This window comes from Brachycentrus maculatus, unplaced genomic scaffold (assembly GCF_059751285.1).
Source record: "Brachycentrus maculatus isolate JH-2025_06_01 unplaced genomic scaffold, ASM5975128v1 h1tg000090l, whole genome shotgun sequence".
Taxonomy (NCBI): Eukaryota; Metazoa; Arthropoda; class Insecta; order Trichoptera; family Brachycentridae; genus Brachycentrus; species Brachycentrus maculatus.
In genome coordinates, this window is record NW_028280844.1 from 714658 (window position 1) to 741118 (window position 26461).

The 26461-nt window shown below is 31.1% G+C and overlaps 1 protein-coding gene across 2 annotated transcripts in view; it reads left to right on the top strand.

Annotated features, from left to right (window-relative positions):
• The window catches only part of CrebA (Cyclic-AMP response element binding protein A), a 198885-nt gene that overhangs the window by 27870 nt on the left and 144554 nt on the right, over positions 1-26461 (top strand). The gene's annotated exons all lie outside the window — the stretch shown is intronic.

A 26461-nucleotide genomic window follows, 5' to 3' on the forward strand; every position in this document is an offset into this window, starting at 1 on the left:
CAATGTACGTGTATCATGTATAATATCACAGCAAAGCACCCTTGGAGTAATATTTAACGAAAACGGAGCTATTTAAATTATTCAAAATTAAAATTACTAATTACTTATCAGGTAATTCTTTGTTATTTATGTTTGTATATTTAATATGTTTGTATAATCTTAAAGAAATAACCTGCAAAGCCTCTACTTTAAAAGGCTTTGAGTTTATTTTGCAATTTGCGGAGAATCGAACCCACGACGTTTGTTTCGCAGTCGAGCGCCTACACAACTACACCACAGCAAAAATAAATAATGGAAGATGGGCAGTAAGATCGGGTAAGAAGTCGCAAAAGTTCCCAGGAAAGGATATGATTTTGTCTGACATCTATCCGCCAATTCGCTAATTACTGACCGCAGGCATTGTTCATTGCAGCACACCCTGACGGGCCGAAAATCATGGGAGGTCATGTATTATTTCTTGTGTCATGCAGAAATCCTCGGTACCTTCCCACCAAAAGAAAGTAGATTTTCCATGAAATGCTAGAAATCTCCGTGGATCCACCCCAAAATTACACATAATTATTTTTGTTATATTTGGTTAAGATCTGAGAACCTGAATTTACAGCGTGGGATAGTGAAAAGTTCACACGATTCTGTAATCACACAACCCAACTCTGCCGCAAACTCCGTGATCGCCCTTTGAATAATGTGCATATTGGTATTAAAAAATGTTTCTTGATTAGACGGTGGGGTTTTTTATTTAATTGCAGAAATAATTTTGCGTACTTCTGGGATCTTTTAAAAGATTAATCCCATAAATGTGTGAATCTGTTGTTTTGGAGTGAAAATTCGCTTTAATCAGAAGTATGTCAAATGGAATATTCATCTTTATGCTAATTACTGTGAAATCCCGCTATTCGTCTGCCCCTTAATTCATACAGCGCGTCAGTGGTCCAAAATATTATAATATAAATAGCTTTAGTCCTATATGTATAAATAAAGGTTTCGGTAATATAACATAACAATTTCAACAGATGGCACTTTGAACTGGCACGTGGTTTGTTTCTTGTAGCATGTAATATATAGAAGATCTTAAAATCAAAGTAATGTGGTATTTAATCACAGGTAGATTGGTTAATATTACGCACAGTATAAAACGTTCGCTTACACCAACCAATGACATACTGTAAGCCCAATAAATATCAAGACATCCTTATTCATTCTTAATTTATATATATATATATATATATATATATATATATATATATATATATATATATATATATATATATATATATATATATATATATATATATATATATAAATATATATATATACATATTTATATAAATATATATATATATATATATATATATATATATATATATATATATATATATATATATATATATATATATATATATATATATATATATATAAAATATTCGATGAATAATAATGATAATAATAATATAAATTCTTTATCGTTTTGTGAGTCATGTCAACAAGAAATAAATGATAATGATAACATACCTATTAATTTATTTGCCTCCTACGAATCATAACGAATTACAGTTCTAGTTGAATATATTGCTAAGTGGAAAAATAGAACAAGTTGAAAACCAAATTATACCCGAATCCAATCGTTGGATGTTGTTCGTTTTTTATTGTTAATAATACAATAAAATCAACATAGTTTGTTGAGGTTGGATGCACTTACCTGCATCTACGTTAGTCCTTGGTCTAACGTCAGAAATGTCTAATGACTAATTAACTGAAAAAAGAGTACGCATAAACAAAAAAATAATTTATTAGATTCTGTATACGTACTTTTGTTCTTATGTTACTTATAAATAATTGAAAGTTTCAATTAAAATTATTATTTACTCATAACCCTTATCCGCACCCAATGGTGCATAGGGCACTGCATCGAATTGACGCAGTGTTTTCTTGATCATTACTTACATGAAGTCAAGGTGATCAGTCTTGCGCTTCAGGAACCAGTCCAGGGTAATATTAAATAAATATTACAGTGCAAAATCACCAATATTTATTTTCACCCCCCCTGGGAATCGAACCCGGGACCTCCAGCACGGTAGCTAAACACGCTGACCATTACACCACGGAGGCGGACAAAATTAAAATTATAATTTTAGATAATTTATAAGGCGCTATTTTCGTTAAGGGGATATTTGCAAAAACAATTCGCCGTCCAACCGCCGAAGACGTTTTTAAAAGAACGTATATTGGATTTTTGTTTGTCTTTAAGAATATAAATATAGAAAAAATATTTATACAACTTTTTTTAACTCCTTACCTATCAATAACTCTTTTCTTTTCAAAACCATATTATTATTTCGAAGAAAAACTTATTTTTTCAAAGCAAAAAGCGGTGTTTAAAAAATCAATTACGTAAAATGTCATCTGGATTTTGAAGAAGTTAATTTGCGACGAATATTGGCCTTAAAGAAAATAAAGTTGCGATTTATCGTATATTGGGTCAGCGTTTCTTTTTGCCAGCGGGTAAAAATATTTATTTATTTCAAAACATATTACATACATAAATCATATATACATATAATATTCCCGATGAGTAATTTCTATTTCTCATTATGGGACATGGGATATACGATCGTCAGGTTAGGGCAGCACTAATCAGCGCCTACAAAATGCTGTTATTCGTGTACAATATATATAATTATTTGCATATGTTACTTTTTTCTCATACGAGTAGGTACGTTCTACTAGGTACTTATCTACTATGAACGTAAATTTTTGTTATGTGTCCGAAACTTCGTCAACACGATTCGCAAACAAGTTTTTTTTCTGTGGATACATTCTACTGGTTTTGGTCGGCTTTTTAGTCGGATACAGTTAAACATTAGTCAACGAACCACGTGGAAGGTTGGTCTGAAATACCGTATTTATTACTCATAATTGCGAGGTTTTTGTATTTATTAGTTTTGTTATAATTGTATTTGGGTTTTTTGCTATTCCCTAGTGCCTAAGTGATTATAAACTTGCGTCTCGGCACAAAAAAATACCGCTAACATATGCTGGATATCGACATTCGAAATAATTTATTTATTTGGCATGTTAGAAGATATTTTTTTGTGTATTAAAAGCATTGTTAACATTGTGGTATGGTAATATAACACTCTCCTTATCATTTATCGTTCACTTTGTGTAATACCACTTTTATAAATAAAAATGGTATTACACAATGTAAACGATGAATGATAAGGAGAGTGTTTTTTGCCATGATTTATTTTTCTGACAGAAATAATTGCAGTTAATGTTTGATAGTTTAAAAAAAAATATTATTTTATTATTTCATAAGTATAAAATGTATATATTTTTTCTCTTATTTTGCTTTTTTTTATTCTTCATCCTCATTTTAAATCAGAAATATATGTTTAAAAATGTCATCTCTGTTTATTTTACTGTAATAATATAGATGTTTTCTTGCACTATGCTCAGAACTAAGTACAACTGTTTTGTTTTTGTTGTAAATATATCTTTGATTATTTTTTTTTAATTTGTACAAAATTATTTTCATTCGTAATTTTGACAAGCAATCCTTGCATCGAGCATTATGTGCCTATGTAAGTCTAAGTAGGTATCGATTACACTCAACGATTTGATCGGATTTAGGGCGACAGTTGTTTGAACTAATTCTTTGTCAAGGTTTTCTTGTCTCCAACGTAAGTATATTACTCAAAACAAAGCCACTTATAAATTTTATGTTAATATTTAGTTCGAGTGAGTCTTATTCGATCTACGACGGTGTTTTCCCCAAATTGGATTAAACTGATGGGTTTTCCATGTTTTCTTGGTCTCGTATTTCTTAAAGAGAGTATCTGATTTTACATTTCATTGGTAATAATTTCTTCAAAGGAATTTCCTTGTTATTTCCTTAGTGTATTCGATATTTCATATTATTTTTTGACATCTCATCAAAGATGAAGAAGAAGTATGGAAGTCTGGGCATTTACAGGGCTGACGACCGTCAAATGCTGGTTTAAGTAATCTATTTACACACGTGTAACATTCACCAATTCTACCCGTTATTGACAACCACACTACTCAAATTCTTGGAAGTTCTATATATAATACATATGAACCAATTTAGAAACCTTGTTCTTGAATCACTAAAACTTCATTAGGTACATCGATTGGTGAGATGAAAATTAATGAGATTTGTGAGCAAGTATTTGGACACACTCAATATGTTGTATTCGATATTTCTTTCAAATAAATCAGCAATCTACTTTATTGTATTGATAACCCCGGATATAGCAATGGATAAAACATAGTTTCTCGAAAACATCTAGGGATTTGTGTGCCATTAAATCCATTTCTATCTCACTAGATATATACAAATGAATTGTTAAGTAATATATCCAAAATAAAACCCAACAATTCAAAGAAAAACACCGTTTTTCTTTGAAATAATTATATGGTGTTAAAAAAGAGTTATTGAAAGGTAAGAAGTTAAAAAATACTTTTTCTGTATATATTCTAAAAAACAAAAACAAAAATCCAATATATTAACATTCTATGGGCTTGAACAGACATGTGACCTCACCGGTGGTCTCCGGTGGAATAAATTCTGTGTTAGCGAATACCCCCTTAATTTTAAAGCAGTATTTCCCTTATCCGAACAGTATGACTATTTACATTTTTTTTTATCGATTACCACAATTTCGATTCATGACGCTATCGTCACGGGTTCACTGGCATTTCTAACTAAAGATGACTGAACAACATTTTGGTCCATTTGAATTTCGCAATTTGAACTTTTTCAGTGCGACGAATTCAATGGGCGATGCACTAAAGCAGAAAATTGTGTAATTTTTTCCTAGTATCTTAACTAGAATATTAGTTAAATGTTGTGTAGCTAAGCCAACAAATTATTCAAATTAAATTTAGTTTTCTTAATTTCTGATATTTCTTGGTGCAACTGCATTTTATGTAATATTTACCAATTAAAGCTTAAATTAAAAATGGATAGATTTTACAACAAAGTGACTGCCGAATCAATTACTAAAATTGATAAAATAACATCTACATACTTATATAGTTTTTTTTCTCCATTTTACTTGACTAGTGACCGGGTTTCGTATTTGCCGACGTCATCATATCAGTCATTTGGTAAGTAATTATTAAAATCGATTTTAAGTTTTAAGGGAAATTTCTTGGCGGAACTGCATTTTATACACAAAATAAAATAACAACCATGTAGTTTTTTTTCTAAACATATTTTATTTGAACAGTAACCGGGTTTCGTAGTTACGGACATCATCAAACTGGTTCTGTAAACCCGGGAAATTTAATAATATTCATTTTAAACCTATGCCTTGAGATGGATAGCACAACAAATTGAATGTTAAGTATTATATTTGTTGACATCTTAACAAAGTTGAAGAAGAATATGGAACTCCGGGTATAAAGGGCTTATAGGGAAAGTGACCTCTTAGGTCATAAGCCCCGTAAAACCCAGAATTTCGTATTCTTCTTCATCTATGTTGAGATGTAAAAAAAAGTGAAAATAACTCCGAGTAAAGGAAAACAAGATTTGAGAAAAAGTATTTGAACACAATCAAAATGTTGTGTGTAGTATTTATTAATCATTTTGGGAACACGTGTTAACGATAATGATAATGATAATTAGTTAACCTTGACAGCAGAATTATTCGTGTATCAATTTAATAGATTATTCAAAATAGAAGCATCTGATACGCTGTTTTTTAAATGCGCAAAAAATACTAAGCCTTTTTTAAGAAATATTACAATAATTAAAAAAAAAAAACTTAATTGTTAGCTGGATTTGTTGTTACTACGATTTTTTTATTGTTTCGGCTTTCACTTACTGGTAAGACATCATGAAATTTAAAAGAAAGCACTTTTTTTACCACTTGAGTTATATTTATTTTATTTTAACGACTAGTTTCGGAACCTATGCTTCCAACTTCAAGTCTTAATATAAACTGATAAGTTTTATTGTTTTTTTTTAGAATATCGTAGTCATACAGGAGACCAACTAACGAAACGTAAAATGTTCAGGAGGGCCATTTAAGTCACTTTTGCCTGGCAAGAAAATAAACATCAATGCAGTTAGTAATTTTTAACAAGTCAATATATCATACTTTCAAGTTTAATATCCTTTGGGTTTTTTTTCAGGGCAATATTAAGCTAGTAAGATAGATCAAATAGTCAATGATCGAGTTTTTGTAAAAAATGCACTTGGTCACTTTCTCCTGTATGACTACGATATATACTCGTATGTTGAAAAATTTTTTTTTTTAAACTCTACCTCTCATTAACTCTTTTCTTTTCAATATTTTCATACTTATTTATAAAAAAAAAACTTATTTTTCAAAACAAAAATGGGGTTTTAAGAACAAAAATCGATTTCGTCAAATGTTGCCTGGACTTAGAGTAAATTCAGTTGGACCTTAATACAATAAAACACCCGTGATACTATTTGTGCAAAATTATATTTCTACAAATGAATGATTGAGATATGACGGTATAATTATTTGTTATTGGTTCATCCTCAAAAACTCTGAATTCAGCGACGTGAAAGGCATATTTTTATAGCCATGAAATACATTGATAAAGTTTTTTTTTATGACAATGCTTGTAGTAGTATATTTTTAATCTTAATAATTCAGATAACATAATTGACTACACCAGTAATGCACATCAAATGTTGATAACTCCCTTATCAATATATTTTTATTACGTCACTTTTATTGATTAATTAGGGTTATGCAATATAGAACTTAGTTGTAGGCAGTGGCGTGCACATAGTTTTTAATCACGATAGGCAGTAAGAAAAACAAGATTTTTTCAAACATTTCTACACTCCAATAATGCGTATTTTGACGCAAACAAATAAATGAGGATACGTATTAATAGTACAGTTTTCCATATTTTTTTCCATTCCATTTGGGTAGGCACTGCTTATGTGTCGAAATGAAATGCACGCCACTGGTTGTAGGACATTGCTATATTTTCAAAAGGTATATATAATTTATCTAGTGAATTAAAAAAAAATAGTACATATAATTGTGTAAAAAAAATATTAAATAATTAGTTATTAATATTACCAGAGTTGTAATCAGCAAATTTTATTTAAAATAACTACTACAATTATATTTAAATTTCGTCATCTGGAAAATACTATCCATATACACAATAGTTTGGATGAAGGAAATTCTTCAAAATGATCTTAAATTATTAGAAAAATTTCTTTAAATGTTGTTACTATAAATATGTATACTTTTAAATATTTATACAGTCGACTTAATCGAAAATAACCTTAACATAATTTTATTTGAATAGTTGGAAAAATGAGCAGACGAAGACCGAGAAAAACTCAATGGGAAAAACTTGAAAGCAGGTTAGGAGTCGAAATAATCGGCGGGTATGAATGAGGAGATGCATGAACGTAGAAGAGAAGAAGAATGATGCAAAGACAGTCTTGTGGCGTTCTATTCTCTCTGCCTACCCTGCGAGGATTCAGCGTGATAGTTAGGTAATTAGTTTATTTCGTCGACACGTCGTGTAAGTGTTTAGTGTTTAAATATATAACATAATTTACAAGGGTATATAGTAAGGTAGAATAATACGATGATATTTTGAATATTACACATTTTAACGGTTAATAAAAGCCATACAAATTCTTTATACAGTGATCAAAATATTTATTTAGAAAGATATAATATTTGTTATTTTTTGTGTGAATCGACCTTGTAAATAAACGAAAAAAAAACCTCCTGGCAACGCTTGTCTATTTTAGTTTTGACTATTTGTTGTTTGAAATAAATAATATATTAAATGATGTTTACATTAAATGAATTTATATAGATTTGTTTTTGTGATGAGATTTTTCGACTGAGCACCTTAGTAATAATAATTGTAAATCAAAGGTTGTTTCCTGTTATTGTCTTTAATATTAAAATAAAAGTTTCAAACCTTTACATAAATATTATAATTTGTTTTTTTTTTTAACAAAAAATGTCATGGTACTAGTTTCATGTCAATTTTTTACTAATAGAAATTATATTCAAATAACATTTTAATAAAATTTAAGATTTTTTTCTATTATTTTGACGAATTAAATGAATATAGATTGTTATTACGTAAGCTTAAACATTGTTTGTTCCAAATATATATTTTTTAATTTTGAATATTAAAAAATATATATTCGGAAAAAATGTGCCGGAACGCCGTTTCACTGCATTACGTGAAAAAAAGCACTGCACATAATATATTTTTTTGTTTTTTTTTTAAAGCAATAGTTAAACGTCAATTCTTAGCAATTTTTAAGTTAATTACATATTTTTGTAATGCTTTAATAATATGTGCTGTAGCGCGTATAATTTTGTAAATGACATCATAACTGTAACATCGTTCAAAGTAGGTATACTACGACAATCTAAGGTTATTTTTTAATATAAACTCTTGATATTATGAAATCGAAAATATGTACTATGTATTTCGGTTCAAAAAGGTTATCTTACACAGCAGATATTCTCATTTCTGACCCCTGAATGTCATTCAGTAATGAATATATGACATTAAGTTCTGAAGGTAAATAATAATTTGTAATATTAATATGATGCAGCTTTAAGGTCGAAAAGTGTGTGAAACTGTCGCCACTCGCGTCATCTGGAATGATAATCTCTAATTAATTAAATCAGTGCTCCGCAAAGTGTGTGTCGCGGCACACTGGTGTACCGTGGTGATTAGTTGGTGTGCCGCGGAAAAATGTCACATACCGACAAACGAGCACGAATAATTCATGCAGCTAAAAACTGATCGGACATCAAAACTGAAATTTTCCGCAAGAGATCTAGCACATTTTTGACTGCATATAAAAAATTAAATTGATGCCTTCGAAATGTGGTGTTGGAGGCGCATGCTCCGAATTCCATGGACAGCTAGACGCACCAATGAGTCCATTCGCCAGAAACTACGCTTGGATGGCTTGACTCTGGCCAATATCTGTACCCGACGGATTCTCCAGTTCTTTGGACACGTTGCGCGTGGCAACGAGGATAGCCTGGAATGACTAGTTGTGATCAATAGCCTGGAGGGAAAGAGAGGGAGAGGAAGATCCCCACACGATGGACCGATCAAATTAAGGCAGCAGCAGGCACCTCAGTGGTTGGAGCGCTACGTGCAGCGCAGTCAAGGGATAACTGGAGAAGAGTCATTGCTTCTGCAAGGGTCACAACCCTCAGCAATGAGGAATAAGACGGAGAAGAAGAAAAAATGAATACCCACTGCTTTCAAAGCGTGTTATTGCAATTCTTTTACCAATTCCCACGAGTCACTTGTGCAAAATGGGATATTCGACTCTAACTGCTTAAAAAAAGAGAGAACGCCTGTGGAAGATCAACGAAGAGATGAAAGCAGCCTTAGCAACAATTGCTCAAAATTTTTATTGCCTGTGCTCAGTTAGACAAGCTTAGATTTTGCATTAAACATAATATGTAATACATATTTTCGCATCATATTAATTTTAATAATTAATTCATATTAAATAAACTTTGTTTTTATCTTTGCTGTACCTCTAAAATTTCTTGATTTGGCAGGTGTACCTTGAACAGAAAAAGTTTGCGGAACACTGAATTAAATCCAATACCCTTCTAAATAAAACTCAATTTAATAATCTTTTAAGACAAATGGAAAATACATCTGTGTGAGGTTGAACTATCAAAGTTGTCTAACTGTCAAAAATATCTTTTATTAACGTAATATACGTGAGAGAGTAAATTACTAAACTGCAGGTAAAATCATAATATAATACTGTTGAAGATACATCTACGAAGACATCGTTAATAATGGGTAATTTTAAAAGATCAAATTGTTTACAAATTAATGGTTTGGAATTACCCTCAAGGTTCATGTTACTTCACGCTTTATATTCTTGTAATGTGATCATCATTGCTTTAAGATTTTTTGTTGATTTAAATAATTTGTTTTATATGTAATGTACGAGTATTTCTTTACTTTTATGTGCATACGTTATGCGGATAAAACGGTTTCAGAAATCATTCGGTCAACATTACAACATTTCAATTAATAATCTAATCCAGGTCTCATGAGTTCTAAAGCCAAGACGAAGAATCTGTGACGATATTCCAAAAAAAAAGAAAAAATAACTTGAAATGACGCAACATGCGCGATGAATTAGCTGACGATTAGACGATAGCTGGTCTTCCATTTCCCAGGAGCGGACCGGAGAATGACAGGACTTAGTCCTAAAAAAAGAAGAAGCAGAAGATATATATATATATATATATATATATATATATATATATATATATATATATATATATATATATATATATATATATATATATATACATATATATATATATATATATATATATAAATATATATATATATATATATATAAATATATATATATATATATATATATATATATATATATATATATATATATATATATATATATATATATACCGTAAAGTGGGTATACATTGCACCAAAATACTGCATTTTTTCAAAAAATTGTCTATTCAGATCAGGTTTTTTACTTTTTCTGAGGTTTCAACTATTGCAATGTAATAACACAAATACCTGTAACATGTCTGATACATTTTTAAATTTTTATCTATTTTGCCTGTATTTTTTTTTTATATTTATATTTTGGTGCAAAGTATCCCGGGGTAATGTACAACTTTGCACCATGATATTTTCTCTACACTTTTCGTACTAGAATCCAAATTGATGCAAAGTAAAGGCTATCCTACAAGTTTCGTTGCACTTTATGAAGGGTTTTGGCTCACAGTTCGCTAAATGCAGATTATAATATTGTATAATTATGGAAAAATAAGACACTTGATAGAAATTTAAAAAAAAAATATATTGAAAAATCCAACAAAAATGATCTTTTTTTCCAATACTGAAGGTTCAAAATTATATAAAATAAAAGGTGGATATTAAAACATATCGTACTACATAGGTAATAGGAATTAAAATTAAATTAGGTCTAAATATGGTCAAGTTCCGGGACGGTAAAGAAACCTCTTTTGGATTGCATTTTCGGTTCTTTTATGGAACCCACTACATCCTTCCAAGAATATTGAAGAAAGTCATCCTTCATCAGCCACTTCCACGATTTGAGACTCTCCTGCATAGATTTAACAGCTCTGTCTTTCTTTATTTCCAAAATCTGTCCCGGAAATTTTTCTCCTTCATAATGAAATACAACATATTCTCCCACCTTCTTTTTTACTGGTCCTAATGAAACGGAAGAACAAATACGATAACTGGTTTCAGTCATCGTTTTTGTTCTTCTCCCTCTTCCTCAAAGCTTCCGTGTGAACTGTTATCAGTTAATGCTAAATATGCTGGAAGTTTCGATGCGGAAAATGGGATCATTGATGTAGTTGGTTCAGGTAGCATTTGTGTCTCGTCAACATTCATTTCGACATTTGGATCGTGAGCAATGCTCTTACCTGGTTCTATCGGTATCGTTTTCCTGCGTTTTAAGACTGAATTCTTTAGGTTGAATCTGTTTTCTTCCAAAAACTGTTGAAAACTCTGGCGCACGTCATCGTCGTACGCTTTTAATGGCAACCGATTAAGCAACTGACTAGTTTTAGCAACAGTCAAGGTTTTATGTCTTTGCAAAAATGATCTTATCCATTCAGAGCCTGGTACGTTGTTCTTTAATATTTGTATTCTTCTGCCAAATCTATCCAAATAGGCTATAAGAATGTAGCGGATGTTAAAAACACTCACTGGGAAACCGTACTCACTCATGTCTACTATGCAGTTTACGAAGGATTGCTCTTCGCCCTTGTCACATATCGGAGGTCCTTTGAGCTTATAGTTAATCGTCCTTCTGGGGATTTTAAAATTTCTTCAGCCTTTCTTTGACTGATTGTACCATTTCGAATGGCCTCCAAACACTGCTCCACTCTCTTCGGTGTAAAATCGCAGTATCGTCTGGCATAAGGCCGCTGTTTGTGTGTTCTTGAGATTTTTGAAAAAAATATACCATCAGGAATTAAGTAAGTACACAAAACCTATAGATATTTAGCAAAAATGTCAAGTTGTATTAGCCGTTTTAAGACTTTTCATCAAATTAATTAACTATGGCCTTTTGTGGATACTTTGCACCTGGTGCAATGTTACCCCAAATGTGGTCAATACAAGTCAGTTCTTAAAAAAATATTATTTTTACATAAACTTGACAACGTAACTAAAAAATACAGCATTTGAGAAAAGCAGGGCTTACCTACCTACGATTTAGAGACCACTCACTTATTGTAACTTGTTTCAGTATACTGATTACACTGGATTTTTTCGGACACAATTTTCAGACAGAAAACTTTCTTTACATTCGGACAGGAAAAACGCATTGAAGCAATAGCGACCGACTGTTACTTCTATAAACCAAGAAGTAGATTGAAGTGCCATCTATCAGAAACAAAAGAAAGTAGAATGAAAAATGACATGTATCAGAGATGACCAGCTCCACAATATCTTTACAGAAGGTGGTGCAAAGTATCACCCATGGTGCAAAGTATACCCACTTTACGGTATGTGTATATATATGTTTATACATATTTATATATATATATATATATATATATATATATATATATATATATATATATATATATATATATATATATATATATATTACATATCACTACACTAGTTTTTATTACTAAGTTTCTGGAATGTTTTTTGCAGATACTTTATGGCACATTTTATAAAATTAAAATTAAAGATCTTTGTTGTAACCAGTTTATTATTATTATTAGTACACTTTAACCTATTATTTTATTACTTTTATTATTTTACACTTTAAAGTGTACCAATAGTAAAAAAGTGGTTGAAATAAAGTTGTTTAATTTTATAAACTTTATTACTAAGTAGTAGCGTCCTTGTGCGGGGGTCTATATTCGCGTAAAATATATCGAGCTACAATGTAGAGACGAAAGTTCGACCGTGGTCTGGTAGCCGTGACACGGGCTTTTCACACGGTGCGCGGTGGCGGAGAAGTGTACGTAGGGAGGTGAACGAACCCGTGGAAAGTGTCGAATACTAACCACGAATCTAAAGATAAATCAATCCGAATCCGTGATTTCATTTCGTCAGGTACGTGCGATGCTTTCTACTTGATTTCTATTTGACGAAAATAATCCATTTAGCGTACTAATTATGGTTGCCCAATCAGCTACCTAAATTATATCATCCTTACGTTACAATACAAGTTACGTAATATTTTTTGACATCTCATCAAAGATGAAGAAGAATATGGAAGTCTGGGCATTTATGGGGCTGATCTTCGATATCGACGCGGATATTCTTCTTCATCTTTGATAAGATGTCAAAAATAATATGAAAAATACTCCTATAATTAAAGATAATCCAGATTTGTGAACAAGTGTTTGGACACGCTCAAAATGTTGTAAGTTACGTAATATTTTGTACCTCAAAAGCTTTGTTTACATTTTGAGTGTCCCCAAATACTTGTTCACAAATCTGGATTACCTCCAATTATAGGAGTTATTTTTCATATTATTTTTTGACTTCTCAACATGGATGAAATGCTCAGACTTCCATATTCTTCTTCATCTATGTTGAGATGTCAAAAAATAATCAAAAATGCTTTGTTAATTTTGTGGTATGGTAATCGTTCGTTCACTTTGCGTATTTCAGCAATTAATAAAGACTTTTACCACACTTTTACCACATTTAACTGCAAGTCAACTTTTGAAAATATTCTCATTGTAATTCATTTAACTTCTTTCTCTCTCTTGTAGCTATTTCATTTTAGTCTAGGTACTGTTGACCTAACAAAACTAATTTATATACTAAATACTCTAATAAATACTATCCATAACACTCTCCTTATTATCCATTGTTCACTTTGTGTAATACCACTTTTATAAGCACTTATTACACAAATGTCAAATCGTAATTATTTTATTTTAATGACCTGATGATGGAATGATTTTCCGAAATCGGTAGTCACGAATAAGTGTTTATAAAAGTGGTATTACACAAAGTGAACGACGAATGATAAGGAGAGTGTTTTATTACCATACCACAAAGTTATCAATGCTTTTAATATGCAAAATATACTTTCCTTTTTAAATATTGGAAGAAGATTTTTGACAGGTACCTACAAACGAAGGATCTAACTAAAGGGAGACACGCGCAGGCAGCTTGGAGCTGGGTGTGTTTCCCAGAAATAATTAATTAAGTAGAAGTAAAAAAATCCCACTCTGTTGTTATTAGTAACCCTTTGCACTTGTTCCAAATGTTGCCTTTTTCCTAGAAGGCAAGCTGTTCATTCGCTAAGTTAGTCAGAGCTGATGTAACGTAACGATTTGCATAATGAACGTACTCTTGCGGGAAGTACTTCGCGGGAAATTCCAGCGAACTGTAAAGTTGTCACATACGACAATTGGTCGATTATTTTCTGTTATTACTAGGGAAACTACATATCGCTCACTCCTTTCAACAACGTCATATATAAAAAAATCGTAATTTTTCAGTTGTGCATGTTTTCGGAATGCCCAGAAAATGTACTATATCCCAGCAAAAGCGGCATATTTTTTACTTAATATTTACCCGTTATAGGGCAGAAAGTGTTGTTTTTGCATTTTGAAGAAAAGGTATTGTTTGATATTTTTTTAAATATACCAAATATTTTTAAATTCTTCAATCAAGTGTCCGTCGGTTCAAAAGGTCAAATTAAAATTATACCATATATGTATTAGTTCCAAGAATGCTAGCTTTTTACGAATCCCAGAATTATATCATATACTTACTTAGCTAATTTTGAAATAGATTCAAGAAAATTCTTACTAAACTGGAGAATGGCTTTGAAGCTTCCTGCTGTTTAAACCTAAAGATTTCTAAGTTCATAAGTAATTATTTATCGATTTGGCATTTGACTTGCAGAACTCCATTTTAATTTATGAATTAATTGTTACATCAAATACAGATTTCTCGAATCGACTAAGTTGTATTTTATTGTTAAAAAATACATAAAAATTAATATTGTCACAATTGTTTCGCCTATTTATAACATTTTCAAACGCATGTAAAATGTTTTATTTATTGTTTCGGCATTAACTTTGTGGTAAGACATGTTACAATGATTAAAGAAAACACTTGTTTTTTACCACTTGAGTTTTATTATAGACTACATGTTTCAGAAGTTAAACTTCCATCATTCAGGTCTGTATAATAACATGTTATAATCAGTTATTATACAGACCTGAATGATGGAACTGATTATAACATGTTATTATACAGACCTGAATGATGGAAGTTTAACTTCTGAAACATGTAGTCTATAATAAACTCAAGTGGTAAAAAACAAGTGTTTTCTTTAATCATGTAAAATGTGTTTTTCAACAATAAAATACAACTTAGTAGACTCAAAAAATCTGTGTTTGATTTAACAATCAATACATAAATTCACAAATGATTTTGAACGTTTTCTAATATTCGTCATAGTATCTCGATGAACGCCTTTAGACCAGGGTAGTGTAGTCTATATGACCACGATCTCTATTGAGAGCACATTTTGTTTCACGATATGTGAAAGCGAATCGTGAGGATGCTCCACTATTCTCACATGTGTTGGCGTAATATTATTGCCATTTTGAATGTTGCCAACAACACGATCGCACTTGTTCACACGATATCAGGGCAGACTAGAGCTGATCCGTATTTGAAGCTATTATTCTTCAAAAAATGGTTTTCCCGTGCGCCATTTTGTTAGACTTTCACTGCGGGAAGTCTAGGTTTTTTCTTTATTTTTTTTGCATTTCAGAATATAATATAAATACAAGTACTAAAAACATATATAATATAAATACAAAAAAATAACCCACAAAGGCATGGCCTGTGTGTGGGTATACATTGGGTTTGATCCAATTTGAGAATTTTTTCCAATTTTTCAGGTAACTTTTTTTATTTTCCGTGTAAATTAATTCAATAAATAATGTTTATTTAAAATTAACACTGTTTTCTTTTCAAAATGAGGGGAGGGGCTTATATCGATGAAATAATATTTTGGGGTAGTGGTTAAAAAAGTTCACCGACCGCTGCGTTAATAGTGCAACTGCATGTTACTTATTGTTATCAACATTCGTCTCATTAATTTTGAATGTAGTACCTATGTGGTAATTCAAATATATGTAGGTACCTACTCATAAACACGAACCCAATTTGACAACGTTTTTCTAAAATAATTGAACACTCAAATTTTATGTGTAAAACAATATTATACCGATGAAAATAAAGTCACTTTTCAAGCCAATGAATATTCTTGCTGCATTCTTTAAATAAAGTTTGTTTTTAGTCTACAAAACAAGAAAACTCAAAATCAAAAGTAAACACATTAGATAGAAGCGGTATTTATGAAATTTCTTGCGGTGACTGCGATAAAAAATATACTGGCCAAACTGCGAGAAGTCTAAAAATTAGAATAAGAGAACATCGCCGTGGACAAACAAGTAATTATTTTTCGGAATTAGCAAATCATATCTTGGAAACTAACCATTCATTTGACTACCCCTAAATATATTAAACAATACCTTTTCTTCAAAATGCAAAAACAACACTTTCTGCCCGATATAGTACATTTTCTGGCCATTCAAAAAATATGCACAACTGAAAATTGTCAATTTTTGATATATGACGTTCTTGAAAGGAGTGAGCGTTATGTCCGCGCCTAGTGCTGCATATTACACAGTGTTTGGTTGACGCTGTGTTAGCTTGATTGTTAATTATGTGAAGAAAAGGTGATCAGTCCAGAAATTCTTAAATATAGAAAATAAATTATTGTCAAACAATTATATTTAAAAAATTAATATAAAAATAAATGTGTACATATTAAAATGAGTAAAGTGCATTGAATAGATCTTTTTTTACATCCTTTTGTGTCGATGATGAACTCATTGCATAGTTGGTTCATGGACAGTTGTTTTGCTCAGCGAATGGTGCTCTACTGCAACGAAAGTTTGGTGAAGTTGTCGGTATTGATGTTTGATATTTCCTAGTTCGCCAAGTCTGACCCTGATACCGCGAAATGGCTTCGCATGCAATATTGTGTTCTTCTCGCTTGTACTTTCACCGCAATTCTTTCTCCTAGTTCCTGCCACCAAACCACCTTCATACTCTGCCCGTAGTTGTGTAGTTTATTGATGCAGTACAAAAAAATAGTGACCTTGATTCAATGCACGCGGACGTTTCTATTTTTTATCTGAAGCCAATCACCATTGTTTGGTATGTAGATCAGGACAGCTAAATATAAACATATCCGAGTGGTCAGATGACTGACGACGCATGTAAACATAGCCAATAAATAAGATGGACGAATCGTATTCTTAATACCAACGTATGGATTGGATGGACGATGCCATCGTTGCCCAAAATTTAATACTAACAAGATTATCCGGATTGGCTAATATGCTCTTGGAGGGTGGAATGTCATAAGATTATCAAAACGGGGAAAATACCATCAAATGAATTCATTCCACCGGAGAGGTCACATGCCTGTTCACGCCTAACTTTTTTAAGGAATGTATATTGGATATTTTTTTGTTTTTTAGAATTCACATAAATGTTTTTTTTAATTATTTTAATTTTTAACTTCTTCCCTTTTAATAACTCTTTTCTTGTCAAAATGATATAATTATTTCGAAGAAAAATTTATTTGTTCAAAAAAATCATTTCGTAAAATGTTACCTGGATTTAGAGCAAATTAAGTTGCGACTTAACGAATACTGGGCCTTAAAGTCCACTATCAGACGTTGACTCAATGCCAAGGGCGGGAATAAACCAAAACGGAAGCAAGCGATGAATTGAAGGTAAAAATATCGCGATAGAAATTTGCCAAATATTGAACGCCTTTCTAACCCGTTTGAAGATAATTATTGAGACTTAATAAATGTATATTTATTTACGTTTAGTTAAATCGTGTTATGCAAATCAATCATCGCATCTCGCTTTCGACATTATATTACCTTCCCTGGTAGGTATCCATTTGTTATTCATTAACCGTTTCGTGTATGGTCTTTCGGTCTTTGCAAAAAATATAATAAAATTGCGCTAGGTATTTTTTGCGATTGCGAATACGTGATTAATGAAACGACTGCGTACTCTTTCAAAGATGAGTTCACTTGTTTCTCATGCTTTCGGAGAAAGGTGCTTTCCTATTCTCATTGCTCAATCGTGCCCAAATCTGTTATAATTCGTCATTAACCCTATGACTGCGCTATCAATAAGAAATTTCGATGGTTTTTAAGGCCTAGCACTTAATTTTCTCTAAATCCAGGTAACATTTTACGATTTTTTTAATTCTTAATACATTGTTTTTGCATAGCAAAAATAAGTTTTTCTTCGAAATAATTATGTGGTTTTGAAAAGAAAAGAGTTATTGAAAGGCAAGGAGTTAAAAAAAAACATAAAAATATTTTTTCTGTATATATTCTAAATTGTCCGCCTCCGTAGTGTTATGGTCAGCACGCTCGGCTACCGTTCTGGAGGTCCCGGGTTCAATTCCCAGGGGGGGTCGAATAAATATGAGTGATTTTTTCTCTCTAATATTTATTCAATATTACCCTGGACTGGTACCTGAAGCGTAGGGCTGATCACCTTGCCTTTATGTGTAAATGATCAAGATAACACTATGTTTATAAAACGTGGTGCCCTATGCATCATTGGGGTGCGGATAAGGGTTTTATTTTTAATATATTCTAAAAAAAACGAGAAAAATATCTAATATACATTAAAAAAAAAGAATTAAGCAAAGCCTCTATCTTTACAAGCTTGTCTGCAGGTAGGATAATAAGGATAGGGAAGGTAAATGTGAAAAATAAATCGAAAACACCCAGAACAATTGAAAATATTTTTTTATTGAATTTATTTTGCAATTGGCGTTTGAGTTTTGTAACCTTCTTGCAGATGTATGGTTTATTGTTATTTGACATAATTTATAGATATTATTGTTAAATATGTCTTTTTTGAAGATCGCTTGGAATTTCTCTTAAATTTCTCTTTGAAGAATTGATAAGTTTCTGTATTGTATAACATATATTGTACTTGACACCTAGAATTTATTTTATATACATATATATTTTTCGTTATTTGATAACCTCCATGTCGTCAGTGTATTTTTTTAGCAATGTATAGGTCGGTACATGTACATACATACGTTTTTGCTAACTATTTATAGTTTTCTTAATAATAATCTCATGTATTCTGACACAAATACCTTCAATGTTTTCAAGTTTAAACATATTCAGCGCTAAAAAAATGTTTGTTAGATATTTTTTTTATCATTCAAGATAACCGTTTATAGTGGAAATGTCTCAATTGCTAAGGAATAATTTAATGTACATTCTAAAATATATGATAATGTTATTTAGGTACATAAAGAGATAAATATAATAATTTCATTTATAACACAAGATATTTTAAGTATATTATTAGATTAAAACCAATAATTTTAGCTTTTCCACTTTATTTTTATTTGACCAGCGACCGGGTTTCGTCGTTACCGACATCATCAGACTGGTGGGAGGCTATACAAATTGTTATGTTATATATAAAACAAGGCAGGAGGAGAAAACAAGGAGGAGGGCAACCGCAGCGTAGTGGAAGGAGCCGTCAACCAGCAGTTCCTGATACTTCGTTACATAATTTAAATTCATTTACAAAAAATGCAAATCTATTATAACTTTATATAAAATCGTGCTCTCAATACAAAAAAAACCTTTATAAAAAATATTTTTAATATCATACAATACTTAAATTCACTCAAATTAAATTAATTTCTCAATAAAATTATATCAAATCATGATTATCAACTCCTGCCTTGTTTTATATATAACAAAACAATTTGTATAGCCTCCCACCAGTCTGACGATGTCGGTAACGACGAAACCCGGTCGCTGGTCAAATAAAAATAAAGTGGAAAAGCTAAAAATATTGGTTTTAATCTAATAATATATTAAAAATGCAATTCCATCAAGAAGTGTCAGTGGATAATATAAAGATATTTTAAGCATTGGTAGGCGAGCGAATAAAAAGACGAATGTAAAACGACTTCTTTACCAGAAAACTTTTTATTAGAAGAGTATAACTCAAGACTGTTCCACTCCTACCACCTTATACCACTCTTGCGTAAAAGAAAAAAAAATAAGTATCATTAGTATATAATTACAAGGCATCAGGTTCGCGCCGCCCAGGACGACCACTGCTCACGATTCGTCGGCAGTTCTCGTCAGAACTTCAGGACGCGGATCTGACTTGGGAGGATGCAAGGTAGCTGGCAGCCGACAGAAAAGCCTGGAGACAGTTTGTGGACTCCATATGCTCCACCTAGGAAGCGGATATGTTTAAATAATAATAGTGTATAATTACTTATAAATCAGCGGATAATAACCAATTGAATTTAACTACAAGTCCACTTTTAAAAATATTATCATTGTGATCTCTCTCTCTCTCTCTCTCTCATAATGGGTAGAATTGGTGAATGTTACACGTGTGTAAAGTGATCACTAAAACCAGCCTATGACGGTCATCAGCTCCGTAAATGCCCAGACTTAAATAGTCTTCTTCATCTTCTTCATCTTTGATGAGATAACAAAAAATAATACGAAAAATATTGTAGGTGAGTGTTAACATTACTTAAGATTTAAAATACTTTGATGATTTATATGATGTCGCGGTGGTGCCCGAAATATGCCCACGTCAATCATTAACTTACGCTCAATCGGCCCAGCATGAGATGTGTTGAGAGATGATCAAAATTGTATGGTGTTAGACAAAAGAGATCGTCGTTATCGACCGATTATGAATGCTCAAATAATAATCCAAACGATAGCGATACAAGCGTAAAAGTGAGATTATCAAATTTCGATCGGAAATACCCGGAGTTATCAATATATCACATTGCACTTACTGAATTTAAGCATGCTTGTATAAAGTGTTAGTACCATACTATTAAAATATTAAAGTAGGCGGATGTTAATGACGCTTATAAAGTTTACTACACGTCAATTCATATCCAATGTTGCGGGTACTACATCATGGGAATCGACTACATATATGATTTTAAAAATAATATTGTGAAATATGACGTCAATTATAATACATATATTTTAGTTATTTAACCGACAAAATGTAAATATTCCGTTCATTCGTCAACACTTTACGTTAAGTAATTATTTTCCTTATACAATGTACCATAAAAAAAAAGTGTTTATCACGTAGCAAGAAAATAAATAACTTTTCTTTTTAAAATAAAACAACTTTGTTTTTAACCACTTTTTTATAGGTATATTTTTGTCTCCATTTTTTTGGAAAAAAATGTATTATAAAAAAGTAGTTAAATACAAAATTGGTTTATTTTATAAAGTTTATAAAATGTGCCACAAAGTATCTGCTAAAAACATTATTTTTCAATAATATACATACATATTAATGAAATAATAAAATCGAACAATGATTTTTAGAGAATTCTAAATCGTATTATATTATTAAAAACACATAAAATTTGTGACAATTGTTTCGCTTTATTATGGCATTTACAAACTACAATACATATGTTATGTTTTCAATAATATGTCATAAATGTGTAGGATATTATCCAGTTTTAACATATTATTGTTATTAAGGTTACCTGGTCTTAAGGTTACCGTTCTTACCAATCTTACCGATTTTACCTGATGTAATGGTCCTAAAGATGCTTTTTATACACATTTTAAACAAATTTTACAATTTTTTTTAAACAAAATGGAACCCTCAGCGGTGAAAACCAATCTAAGAAGAAGTAGTAGATACCTACACGAATGTTCCTACTTTAGTATGCATATGTATTATCACATGGGTAAAGTAATGCCATAGAAATAGTAATACACATATAATTATAGGCAGTAACTGTTCTAGCATACTGTTCGGCATCTGAGTATCTTATTCTGATGCCACTGCAGCCTAGCGTTACTAACGTAACACGGGCAGTATGCATACAACGACGACGCAAGTTTCTGTCGGCTAAGAGTAACCGTTTTGTTCAGAATGGGGCAGCAGACTACGGGCATGATGGAATGCTGATCGATGTAACAGAATTGACTATTTCTCATCTTTCTCCATTCCATGCGCGTCTCGACATCTGTTTTAATATCATTGGCTGTCATTACCGACAGTTTGTGGTGCATCTTCCGATGCCTACTTTTAGCATGCACGTGTGTATCATACGAGTACATGTGGTGCAATTCTCAAAGCCTTCCGTTAATGTTGAAAGTTTGATGACATATTAGCTATTAGATGGAACTTACCTTCTGTACATCATATTTCGCTCACTCCTTTCAAGAACGTCATAAATCGAAAATCGTTCATTTTCAGTTGTGCATGTTTTCGGAATGCCCAGAAAATGTACTATATCCCAGCAAAACAGGCATATTTTTAACTTAATATTTACCCGTTACAGGGCAGAAAGTGTTGTTTTTGCATTTTGTAGAAAAGGTCTTGTTTAATTATTTTTTTTTAAAAAACTAAATATTTTTCAAATGGAGATAAAACCTTCTGGTTTTACCTAAAAAGATCTGTTGCACAGTAAAAAGTTCAATAAGTGGCTTGATATTTATTTTTAATACATTGTGTTATATATTTAAACTTTAAAAACGTTCTCCTGAAAAATCAAGTTTTTTGATTTATGACGTTCTTGAAAGGAGTGAGCGATATTAGCTATTAGATGGAACTTACCTTCTGTACATCATATTTGTTATTGAATGTATCCATCACTCGGGTGCACTATATTTTTTATTTAATTTATTTAATTTATTGAACATACTTTGTATTCGCTCTTCCGACGACTGTTCTACCTAGGTTCGCACGAATGTGACAGATGAGTGACATTAATTTATTTCGGTTATTACTGCAAATTGAATATTAATTGTTAATTATGCAGTCTTAGAGTAGTCTCTCGTAATCTGTAATGCATGTGAACCAAAAATAGCTAAAAATTGAATATAAATTATATGTTTATATATTAATAAACCATAAAATACCCACATGTGTATTAAAATAGAAGTCACAATTAATAGCCTCCTAACATAAAAAATTACATCATTTTATAGATTTTGATACGTTTTTTACCATAACAGTGTAAGACACTTTCCAAGGACTAGTAGTTAAAAAAACCTTTAAATACCGTTATAGACGCAATAAAAACATGTTAGCAAATTATTGGAAATAAATAAAATAATCTACAATATACGTTATAAAAATAATAAAGAATATTAGAGAACACATATAAAATATCGTTATCATTTCAATTATAAAAAAATGATAACAAAAGTACATTATATTACATGTTACAATCATATCGTTACCTTGTGAAAAGGTGAGTATTTTTCAATGCTTTTTAGCATTATAAAATATTTATAGTCCATGAATGATATTAATAATTTGCTCTATTTAAGGTTACCACGCAAACAGTAATCGTTTTACGACCAAAAATATATTAAACTATACATGTTTTTGTTGCACGTACATACGCAAGCTAGAGTCTAAGTGAAAACATACATACAGGTTGGCACAAAATTGATCACACTATCGGAAAATGTTTAGTTAACAGATTAATTAAAACAAAACTTTTTTGTATTTTCGTAAAAAGTTTTGTAAAATCATTGGTTTATTACATATTTTACAAATTATTATCTAATATGATCTCATTCGGGCTCAATCAAAGATTTTACTCTTGGCATCTATTATATAAGGTTTTGGCACGTGAATGCCATATTTTCATAGCGAAACCATACCCGAAATGTGGACAAAATGAGCTTTTCCACCGTAGTGCAATCAATTTTGGAGAGCCGATTCTTAAAGATTGCCGATAGATTTTCAATTAGGATTATCTCTGGCAAAATTCTTGACCAGTCCAACGCAGTTCATTGTTTTTGTGTGAAAAATTTCATAATTTTTTTGGATTTGTGGCAGGGTGTTAAATCCTGCTGAAATATTCCATTACCATTTGACCTTCGTTTTTGTATCTCTGGTAGTATCTTTTCCAGTAGAATTGGGTGATACTTCTCGCTATTCATCATCTCAGTCACTGAAAGAAGGGTCCATGGATAATACGAGTAACCTCCCAAAACATTTTTTTAGAAGATGTTGATAATACGAAAAAGAAGTTTTGTTTCAATTATTCTGCTCGTTACTGTATATTATAAATACGAATCATTTATTTTCCTAAAAACGCATTCATAGAAGACAAGGCAATGCAAGCCAAATTTAAGTCGTATATAGTTCGGTTATTGTTATTAAGTGCACGATTGCATAATGCACTCAGATGATGAAGCAAAAAATGCAGACCGATTAATCTAAAGTTTTTGGTCGTCAGATACAATATGATCACGACTTACACTATTTGAAAGTATCTTTTATAATTGGGACTTTGATTGCATTTTCTCATGCGATGCTTTGTTTAATTTCTATATAAATTCATATTCGAGTGCTGATTTGCGTTTTAAATAAAAGAATACGATTAAATGAAAAATTAATTGAATGAAAAAAATATATCGTGTAAAAAATATATACTTCTAATTAACAGTTTGTATTTCGTTAAATCGAATATGTTTTCGGTTGCATTGCAAATCAAAAATCAATAATCCGTCAAGATTATTTCACTTTTATTTTTAAGATATATAAACAAAATATGCTATAAATCCTTGTAGATAACAGACAAGGATTTGTTAGGCAACCAATAAATATAAAATAAAATAACAACTAAGTATGTAGTTTTTTTTTCACGTGAATTTTATTTGACCGGCAACCGGGTTCCGTCGTAACCGGGATCGTCGTAACCGACATCAGACCGGTCTGATGTCGGTTACGACGATCCCGGTTACGACGGAACCCGGTTGCCGGTCAAATAAAATTAATGTGGAAAAAACTACATAGTTGTTATTTTATCATATAAAATGCAGTTCCACCAAGAAATGTCAGTACAAAACTTAAATCTAACTGATAAATATTTAAAAAATTTAAGCCTTGATACATTTATTGGTAATTTTTTAACGGTCTGTGTATATGTATGGTCTCTAGTTGGGAGTGCTAAGAAGATTTTACAAATATCCTGCAGGAACGTCATTAGTCAGTTTGTCACCCGCTTCCTCAATCTGCATACTCTTTATTCTCCATTTGTTGGAGAATAAGACGTGATGCATTACGTCTCTTTACCCCGCCCTTCGTTCGTCGCTTGTGCGAATTTTAATTGAATTACTTCGCATGCAGTGTAACTTAACACGTTCACTGCGCTCAATATATCGCGAACAATCACAAATTATATTAAATTATGAAATTTGTTTTTGTATATACTAACTACTACACACTGTTCTTTTTGTGTGTAGCATTCATGCGCGGCTCATTTTTATACTAGCTTTGAGACAAGCGAGTATAAACACGAGTCGTCAAGGGGGCTTAACCTGAGTTAACACTCGCATATTATTATTTTTTTACACATAAAATATTGAGTCAAGACTTATAGTCTTATAGCGTATACTTTCAGCTACGCAATGATACTTTTAAGTCTCTACTAACGCATATTACTCACTGGGGGAAATGTAAGATATACGCGCCTAGCGCGTATGCTGCACCCAACGTGTTAATCATGGAGCGTGTATCGTGAATTGTATCGTGAGTGCCAGTTGCATTCGTGATGCGGCCACGATCCCTGGAAATGCATTGACGGATGTGATTCAAGAGTAATTTAACAAACTAGTCTTGTGAAAAATTATACAAATTACAGCGAGAAATATAAGTAGTATCGTGATTAGTGTACTACCACAACTTGATACCTATTTTTTTTATATATATATAAAAAAATATATATATATATATATATATATATATATATATATATATATATATATATATATATATATATATATATATATATATATATATATATATGTATATTTATATATATATATATATATATATATATATATATATATATATATATATATATATATATATATATATATATATATATATATATATATATAAAAGCTTGTAACGTTAATAATTTAAATCTTCACTTCTTTTAATCCCAAGCTTTTGGTACTTGACCAAATAAATAATTTATTCTAAGTCAATCATGTTAATCAGATAATAGATTCTGCATGTAAATATCACATGTTTTTTAGTCTCCATACGTATAAAAACGTTTCAAATGGATCCATCTCCTTCTCGCCACTATCCAATAAACTATCCACTTTATTGCCCGTAAGTTGTTAGATTTTATCACTAGCGTATGCAAACGGTTCATTATCCAGTGTATTAAATTATAATGCATTGTTATCCGTGCGAGAATGAGGAAGTATTTGATTTTCAGCGAATCATGTGAGTCAAAATAATTTTGTGTGAGATATTTTTGACAGTTAATTTTTAA